A 9,678-nucleotide genomic window follows, 5' to 3' on the forward strand; every position below is an offset into this window, starting at 1 on the left:
CACAGAGTTGCAGTTGTATTCATTGAGGAGCAGAGTGGCTTAACCCCTCATGTTACTTAAAGTTTCGTGGACATGTACTAAACACGAACAGCTGCTCGTACATTGTGAAGTATACGCACATGGTTTCGAATCTAGGCCTCACTTCAATCCTTTAATTTATCACATGCAAATCCATTCAAGAAATGAATCACTTTCGTTACAAGAAAGAAAGACCAGATTTTATAACGAGTTTCCATATATTTATTTATAAATTTATATTAGCCCAACTACTATGGCACATTTATTGAGATTTTATGATTTTCCATTAAAATATAAATATCGAACACATGTATAATATCAACGTTTAGTTCAGTCATTGGCAAACTGCGGCCCGCGGGACTTTCTGAATGTCATGCCAATGAAAAATTACCTTGAAATTTTTAGTAGTAGGGCCTACATGATGATGAGCAATGTCACATGCGGCCCACTTCTCCAAAAGTTTGCTGGGCCTGGTTAAATTCTCTTGTAAATTCTTGACCACTTATGCGCGGGTTTGTTTCAATATCGGCCTTCCACTGGTTATTGTCATTTTCGGAAGGTCGTCTGGTACATTACTCTTTGTCAAAGCTTTCATCTCCGCTATGAAATTCTTGAACCTAAATGTGCGTTGATGGTCTCCTGACCAAAAGATTGGTCGATGTTACGCGAGATTTCTGGTGTTTCCCTTTAGAACTTGCTCCTTTTCCATCATGAATTCGAGGGCCTAAAATAAACAAGAATAAATAGTGAAAGTAAAGCCATTGGCTTAAATCAATAGAGGAAAATACAGGCTTCAAAATGGTATCTTACTTGAAAATGGTTAAATAAAAGTTTATTCCAAAATAAGTATCAAAGTTTGAAATAATAAAATCGTTTTTGCTTTTGCACCAATCAAGCCTCTACACACGGTCGCACACACGCACACACACACACACATACACACACACACACACACACACATACACACACACATGCGCGCAGACATATGTATGCATGTATGTTTACGTGTATGTACGCATCTATAGATATATGCATATTTACATGCACATACATGAATCCATCTGTTCACCCATACATACATACGTACACACACATACGTACACACACATACATACATACACACAAACAAACAAAAAATATCCTGTTGTTGATGTAGGTGCTGAGAAGTGGTCAGTGCTAGTGTGCACGGGGTGGTGTGATGTGGTGTGGTGTGGAGTGGTATGGTGGTGTGTGGTGTGGTGGTGTGGTGTGGTGTGTGGTGTGGTGTGGTGGTGTGGTGTGGTGTGTGGTGTGGTGTGGTGGTGTTGGGTGTGTGGGGGAGGCTAGAGTGGGAGAAGCAAGCGTGGGGTGTAAGGGATGGGATGTATAGGGATGGTGGGGTTGGAATGTGTAGGGGTGGGATAACGAGGGACGGGTGACGATGAAGAAAGAGGGTAGAAAGGAGAAGGTGAGTAGGAGTAAAGAGGGGAAGCAGGTGTCAGAGCAAGACAGGAGAGGTGGGTGGGAGGAATTAGGTGTGAGAGGAAGAGAGGAAGAGTCATGTTTCTGCATCGATAGGCGTTATCAGCACTGCAGATGCTCTCCACTGCCTTCAGCGCGCAGGAAAGGATACAACACGTTTATGACCTTAATAATCTGCACAATTTAAACAGAAATAAACTAAGAGTGACATGTATCTGAAAGGAAAACGAAAAAAATGTATATTAAATACCACACAAGAGATATTTTATTCCCTTATTGAAATTATTTCCGCATCCATATACATGTATTATTATTACCACATATTTTTAACATAAAAAAAACCCTTCTTCAATTTGCTCTCAGTCGGCAACGAGATGAGAAAGTCAATACACATTCTATACTCTATGTGTTAAAAATCCTAAATGTTGAATTTAATTTTAAATTTGATTTTAATTCACTTGAAGAAAACGGGTTTTTTCATGATGGAATTGATTTGTTCATCAATAAAAGAAACGCGTCTGAAACAGCTGTAGTAAACCTCAGCCTATTTGTGTTTATATATATATATACGTACACACTCATAAATATATGTATGTGTGTGTGTGTGCGTGCATGCGTGAGTGTGTGAGAGAGAGAGAGAGGGAGGGAGGGAGGGAGGGAGGGAGAGAGAGAGAGAGAGAGAAAGTCGTCAAACAGTATAGTACTGGCTACGTCTTATAACTGATCAGGATGTTACCGTCGGTTTCACGTCGAATATTGCCGCTAAACAACTATTGCCGCTAATTCAACGCGAAACTGACAATAACATTTTGATCAGCTATATGACATAATAACTAGTAATATATTGTTTTACGTTATAAAAATAAACTTGGTCTATTATATTAAGTGAGATTTAGTTTCTAACTTAACGGACGACTGACAACTCGTTTATATATATATATATATATATATATATATATATATATATATATATATATATATATATATATATATATATATATATAAAGAGAGAGAGACAGACAGACAGACAGATAAGTGTGTGTATGAGCGAGTGTTTGTGTTTGTGTGTAAACCCACCACCCTTGTTTACACATCAACTCATCTATACACACCACTAACGTCACTACCACCTTCTAAAACAATACTAAGTAAGCGGTAGTCGATATTGAAGTTAGTCAACTTCAACATTATCAGCTAACAGCTAACACATACCACCTCTTACTCTATTTATAGCTTCTCTCTCTCTCTCTCTCTCTCTCTCTCTCTCTCTCACACACACATACACGCACACAAATACTCACACGCGTACACACCCATGCACAAGCACAAGGCCACACACCTACACACCTCTAATTTATAAGAGCACTTGAACGTAGTTGAACGTAAAATGATATTATCAGAAACATGTTATGTGACAAAAGTTTCATGTATAGTTAGTTCTTTGATAAAACACTAAGTCTCAACGTGATTATAACATCTAGAAATAGCAGCTAGATCTCTTTCATCTCATACCTTATCGTCTCATAAAACAGGAGTCCCCAACCATCGGGCTGCAGACCAGTACTCGGTCATCGAGAAATAATAGATTTTAAAACTCTATTTCTATATCTCAGTCTACAGGGTGTTTTTCAATATATATATATTACATATATAATAATTAAATTATGTATAATACATTTCGTTGTAGTTTGTTATGGGCATGATCCTCCGGTCGGTGGAAAAAATGTCTTGTATGAAACCGGCCTATAGTCCCCAAAAAAAAACGTTGAGGATCGTCATTATGAAACGCTAGTCAAAAACATTTGTCCTTATTCCGGTACGAGAATTTTTATTTGGTAGGGGTAACATAGAACAAGCCAAATGGTACACCTACACCTTGGCGTCAAAGGCTGGCAGTCATCTTTCTTATATAGACAAGATCTGTGATATCAAACGAGGTCATTATTTGAAAACAGCTGTTGTTCTTCATAATACGTGCATACATATATGTGTATGCACGTGTGTGTGTATGTGTTTGTATGTATGTGTTATATATATATATAGTAAATCCCCCCCCCCCCCAAAGAACAAATGCAAAAAGAAAATACAACGCGGGTACGTATTACATGTAAAGTATTAGCAGACGCTCAGGAAAGGAAAGAAAGATGGCTTAACGTTTCGAGCAGAGATCTTCTTCAGAAACAGAGGAAAGTACAATAGAAAGGAAGACTGAGGAAGAAAATCGCCAACGATTCACATATGGTTACATTTTGAAAATGTATATATATATATATATATATATATATATATATATATATATATATATATATATATATATATATATATATATATATATATACATATATACATACATACGTACACACATATATATATATATATATATATGTGTGTGTGTGTGTGTGTGTGTGTGTGTGTGTATGCATATGTATATGTATGCGTGTGTATATATATATATATATATATATATATAGAGAGAGAGAGAGAGAGAGAGAGAGAGAGAGAGAGAGCTAGAGAGAGAGAGAGAGAGATAGATAGATATATATTTATTAATGAGGGTAGAAATTGATATTAATCAATTAAAACCAGTGGTCTGGCATATTATAAAAAATCCGAGGATTAAAATTATATTACATACAAAAATAAGAGGAATGACCAGTAAATGTGGATTCCTATATGCTAGAAATAGATGCCGAATCATCCAACCACGAAATAATATGTTCTCAGTAAAAAAATTTAGCAACACAACAGACTGTAAACGGGCAAGACAAATGAAAAACTACTAAATTAAAAAACGATTAACCTACGTACCATGGTTTCCCCTGTTAAAACTTACATAAGTAAGTATCTGCAGGATCGTCAGCGTAAAAGTCTGTCGTCGACAGACTTACGCTGACGATCCTGCAGATATTTACTTACTCTTTTACTCTTTTATTTGTTTCAGTCTTTTGACTGTGGCCATGCTGGAGCACCGCCTTTAGTCGAGCAAATCGACCCCAGGACTTATTCTTTGGAAGCCTAGTACTTATTCTTTCGGTCTCTTTTGCCGAACCGCTAAGTTACGGGGACATAAACACACCAGCATCGGTTGTCAAGCGATGTTGGGGGGACAAACACAGACATACAAACACATACACACATACATATATATATATACATATATACGACAGGCTTCTTTCAGTTTCCGTCTACCAAATCCACTCACAAGGCATTGGTCGGCCCGAGGCTATAGTAGAAGACACTTGCCCAAGATGCCACGCAGTGGGACTGAACCCGGGACCATGTGGTTGGTAAGCAAGCTACTTACCACACAGCCACTCCTATGTAAATTTTAACAGGGGAAACCATGGTACGTAGGTTAATCGTTTTTTTAATTTAGTATTTTTTCATTTGTCTTGCCCGTTTACAGTCTGTTGTGTTGCTAAACTTTTTCACTGAGAACATATTTTTTCGTGGTTGGATGATTCGGCATCTATTTCTAGCATATAGGAATCCACATTTGCTGGTCATTCCTCTTATTTTTGTAGATAGATAGATAGATAGAAACTTCGAGAATTTGAGATAATCCTTTTTAGGAACGGTGAATCGCGAAGCAAATAAAACTATAAAAGCGTGTAATAGGGTTACAAATCATTTGAATGGAATGAATCGAAGGCTACCCGTGGGGAAGTGAACGCACACCTCCTGTATACATACATGCATGCATGTATGTATGTATGTATGTATGTATGTATGTATGTATGTATGTATGTACGTTTTGTGAAGGCAATGAACAAAAAAAGGAAAACGTGGGAGGGATATGGAAGTTGTTAGGGCCCAGGTGGGAATGTAGTTCTATAAGGGGGAGTTAGGAAGAGAAAAGTTGGATGATTGTGAGTACGCCGTATAGCAGTGTATCGGTTTATTGAGTTAGTCGAGAGGGAGGTGGTTTTTTTTTGGGGGGGGGGGAGGGTAAGGTATAGGTATGTATAAATGTGCAAGTGAAGGAGTGTAATGAAAGTGATAGTGGGGTGTGGGAGATAGGTATGTGGGCATAATCGTATTGAGTGTGTGTGAGGAAGGCGGGTACGAGTGTAAGGGGAAATGAAAGTTAAGAGAAATGCCGTCTTTACCATGAAACACTCTGGAAAAAATATAAAATAATAATCATCTTTCAAATTTTGCCACAAGGGCAGCAATTTTGGAGAAGGGGATGAATCGATTACATCAATCTCAGTGTTCAACTGGTACTTATTTTATCTACTCCGAAAGGGTGAAAGGCAAAGTCAACATCGGCGGAATTTGAACTCAGACCGTAGCGACGAACGAAATACCGCTATGCATTTAGTCGGGCGTGCTAACGATTCTGCCAGCAATAATGATAATAATAATGATAATCCTTTCTACTGGAGACACAAGGCCTCAAATTTGGGAGAAGGGATTAAGTCGATTACATCGACCTCAGTGCGTAACTGGTACTAATTTTTACCGACTCTGAAAGGATGAAAGACAAAGTCGACCTCGGTGGAATTTGAACTCAGAACGCAACGGCAGACGAAATGCTGCTAAGCATTTCGCCTGGTGTACTAATGATTCTGCCAGCTTGCCGCCTTAATATAATAAGATGTATGCTACTTGTGTATGTATTAGAATTGAAACAAAGTAGATGCTGCCTTTTTTTTAGATTTACTTCTCGAAGAAATGAAGTTTTATGCTAAACGTAAGCTGTCCATGTATGTTCTAATACGGCTGCGGACACGGCACATCAATAATGTGTTTCGTATCAAAGCTAAACGTTCTTTCTTCTATCCGGTTCTGTTATTAGCTTTTATTTATTTATTTTTAATGATGCTAATTTCCTTTTTCCAACTATTTTTTTTTCTTTCGGAAACAACAAAAAAATAATTTGAATTACAGACAAATAATGACATAGTTAACGTATTCTTTTTTATTTTTTTAAATTAAATTGTAATCTAATTGTATATGCGTTTCAACCTCACTGGTTTCATCAGTGCTATTTTGAATTTCAAACTTGATTTGAGTTATATTTGTGTTGCCACAGAAATCTGCTAAGTTTTAATGGTTCAATTAAACAAAATTTCTTTGTAGTCTTAGAAATAGAACGCAGACTGGTTTAGAGTAGAATAAAATTATTAAAAAATGCATACATTTTTGTTCTTATTTTGCCCAGAAGGTATGACATTTCATCGGTATATCCATGTATTAAACTTCTTTCTCTGTAGTTATCTCACTTTTATTTTATTTTACCTTGTTTTTCGAGTTTAACCCTGCGGAGAAATGTACTTCTATGTTGTACATAAGCCACTTAATTATGTTCTAATTTGGCTGTAAACACCGCCACACGTGATCAATCGATTGATTTTTCTACAATTTCATTCACTTTTAAACAGACCTGCTTTTTTTTACTATAACTACATTGAGATTACAAACATCACTTTTTTAATCACCCGATCACTTTCAAGTTATTGATTTCCGTAACTACACAAAAATGTCAGTAATAAAGTTTAACATTCGAAATTGCACTGATAAGACCTGTTAGGTTGAAACGTATACGTTTACGATTAGAATATTATTTGTTGGTCACTCAAAGTTCTTTTTCAAATTTCGAAAAAGAAAATAAACCGTTACCTTATACATTTTACTTGTTTCAGGCATTAGACCGCAGTCATACTGGAGCTCCACCTCGAGGAATTTTTTAGTCAAACGAATCGAACCCAATACTTATTTTCCTTTTTCTACCCCCATGACATCGGTTGATGTAAATATAAGTATGCTTAAAATCGGATGGTGTACACAGCCTTATTTTGTACCTGTTTCTGTACCAGTTTACGTAAATATCTGTTATCACTGACGGATTCGATAATAGAGGCCAGCGAGCAAATTCAAAGAATCCGATAGGTTTATTAGAATCTTCGTATAAATATTTCCAACTCAATTTCAGGTTTCATCACAATAATAGAAAAAAAAAAAAAAATTGCAGCTTTGGCGGTTACGCCACCATTTCCACTATGACTTCCTATATATTCAGCTAATTCTTCTGGTCCTTCACAGATTTTAATGTCGTCAACGCGTCCAGCTACGCCAGTTTCGTTGAATTTACGGTCCTCGCGTTCGTCTTCACGTCCAGCTAAACCAGCATCGCGTTCGTCTTCACGTCCAGTTAAGCCAGTTTTGCGTTCGTCTTCGCATCCAACTACGTTGAATTTATGCTCCTCATCGCGTCTGTCGTCGCATTCATCAACGCCAAACTTAAACATCACGTGGCGAGTCCTCAGTAGGTTGATTCTAGTTAGGACTATTCAGACACCGAGAATGATTATTTGCTCAGCAGATCGGGTGATTCCAATTTCGGTAGCAATAACGAGTATCCATTACGTCAAAGGGACAGGAGGGCAACAGCCCATAGCCCTGGCCAACAGAATGCGGTGTGGCGAGCGATAGACAATTTTCTGCAACGGTACGGTTTTTCTGGCACGCCTGGTATGAATGTCGCCTTTGAAATCACTTTTCGCCGTTGGAATTCACGACGGAGGAAAAGTTTGGAAACATGGCCGATGAAACCGATGACTATAGTCTCCTCAGAATGCAACGCCCGGACATAATGCTGAATGGTTTCGAACTACAGGTGACGAATTCAAAGCATTAGTGCTAATTATTAATTTAGGGAATCTTGTAAAGTCCTCCTTACATTTGTTCCAAAATATGATGCATTCATCCAAGAATCCTTGCCAGTTTCCTATAAAATATGATTGGAAATGTTGATCAAAAGTAATTCCAGGCACGGTATAAATGTTTTCTTTTTTTTCTAGGAATTCCATTACTAGTGTCGCAAACGTTGGTGTGACTTTCGTTCCCATTATCGTGCCTTGTATTTGTTGGTAATATTGGCTATCAAAGAAGTAGTTGATTTCATGTACCGATCGTTGTCCTTCAAGTATAAATTCTTTTGGAAATCTCTCCTGAATTCTTTGTGGATATTTGTCTTACTGCTGCTAATCCTAATCCAATGAGATTATTAGTGTAGAGACTGGTTACGTTGAAACTTATCAGGATCGTCTAGGAAATGAAGATATCAATATAGCATTGGTTGAATATAAGTAACATTTTTTCAATAAAGTTTGTTTGATATTATCTTACCCAATACTTACGCATAAATTATACTAGTGATAACTACTGGAAATTCCGGAACCAGTTGGACTTAAAATAAGTGTCTTAAAATCTTAGATTGTGGTTAGCGAGGTGTTCGTATTGAGTGCTACATAATCAGAAATATAAAAGAGAAGTGATAGCAATGTGATCCACCTGATACATTTCCACAACGGAGCTTTGTGCCATTTGTCAGAAACTAGCGCCTCCCTTACAAGAAGATTTCAATTAATTAAAGATCGAACATACACAGACACCCTGTCAGTTACGGTGACGAGTGTTCCAGTTGATCCAGTCAACGGAACAGCCTGCACGTGAAATTAACGTGGATGTGGTCCAGCACTCCACAGACATGCGTGCCCTTAACGTAGTTCTCGGGGAAATTCAGCGTGACACAGGATGTGACAAGGCCGGTCCTTTGAAATATAGGTACTTCTCATTTTTACCAGCTGAGTGGACAGGAGGAATGTGCGATAAAGTGTCTTGTTCAAGGATACAACGCACCGCAAGTAATCGAACTCATGACCTTATGATCGTGAACCGAGTACCCTAACCACTAAGCCACGCGCCTTCACAGGACATACACATTGTTACATGCATCCATACACATACATACAATACGTACGTGCTTACATGCACACACACTAACATACATACATAGATACATCACACACATACATACATACATACATACATACATCACACACATAAACATACATAAATACAAACATATATGCATACTTGCCCACACACACAAATACATACACACATACATGCACGCATACACACACACATTCACACATACACACAGACAAACATACGTACATAAATGCAAACATACACGTGCAAATACATACGTATACATACATGTACACACAAATACATACATGCATGCATACATACATACATACATACATACATACACACACACATACATACATACATACACACATACATACATACATACATGCATACATACATACATACATACACACACATACATACATACACACACACACACATACATACATACATACATACATACATACATACATA

The 9,678-nt window shown here is 37.4% G+C and overlaps 1 long non-coding RNA gene across 4 annotated transcripts in view; it reads right to left on the bottom strand.

The window, feature by feature from the left end:
* Positions 1-217: 217 nt before the first annotated feature.
* LOC106869995 (uncharacterized) overlaps positions 218-9,678 on the bottom strand; it is a 276,693-nt gene continuing 267,232 nt past the window's right edge. For all 4 annotated transcript variants that reach the window (XR_016241195.1, XR_001409476.3, XR_016241194.1 and 1 more), the window contains one exon: positions 218-742. This is a non-coding gene — a long non-coding RNA (uncharacterized LOC106869995). The remainder of the gene's footprint in view (positions 743-9,678) is intronic.

This window comes from Octopus bimaculoides, chromosome 3 (genome assembly GCF_046866305.1).
Source record: "Octopus bimaculoides isolate indiv1 chromosome 3, ASM4686630v1, whole genome shotgun sequence".
Taxonomy (NCBI): domain Eukaryota; kingdom Metazoa; phylum Mollusca; class Cephalopoda; order Octopoda; family Octopodidae; genus Octopus; species Octopus bimaculoides.